Source organism: Arachis duranensis, chromosome 6, assembly GCF_000817695.3.
Source record: "Arachis duranensis cultivar V14167 chromosome 6, aradu.V14167.gnm2.J7QH, whole genome shotgun sequence".
Taxonomy (NCBI): domain Eukaryota; kingdom Viridiplantae; phylum Streptophyta; class Magnoliopsida; order Fabales; family Fabaceae; genus Arachis; species Arachis duranensis.
The window spans coordinates 11,905,482-11,905,963 of NC_029777.3; positions in this window are offsets into that span (position 1 = coordinate 11,905,482).

Genomic DNA, 482 nt, shown 5'->3' on the forward strand with positions numbered 1-482 from the left:
TGTCATCATTGCAAGGAGGCTGGACACTTTAAGTCAAACTGTCTCAAAAAGGAGGACAAAGGAAAGAAGGAAAGGAAGAGAGTACTCATGGCAGCTTGGGAGGATCTTGAGAATGACTCAAATGAAGAAGAAGAATCTGAAGGAGATGACAAGGACTGTTTCATGGCTGGAAACAACAATCTCGATGAGGTAAACTATTATGATTTGACCATTGAGGACCTGCATGCTATTATTGATGATCTTACCTCAAACACCTCAAAACTGCTTGACAAATACAATGAATGCAGATCTGAAAGAGATGTGTTAAGAGCTGAAAATGAGTTTTTAAAAGAAAAAGTGAAGGAAACTGAATGTGCTTTAGACATCATTGAAGAAAACAGATTTCTAAAATCTGAACTTGAAAAATTAAAAGGAAAGCACATTGTGGATCCCTCACATGAGTTAATTGCTGAAAATGAAAGATTAAATGACAAAATTAAAAG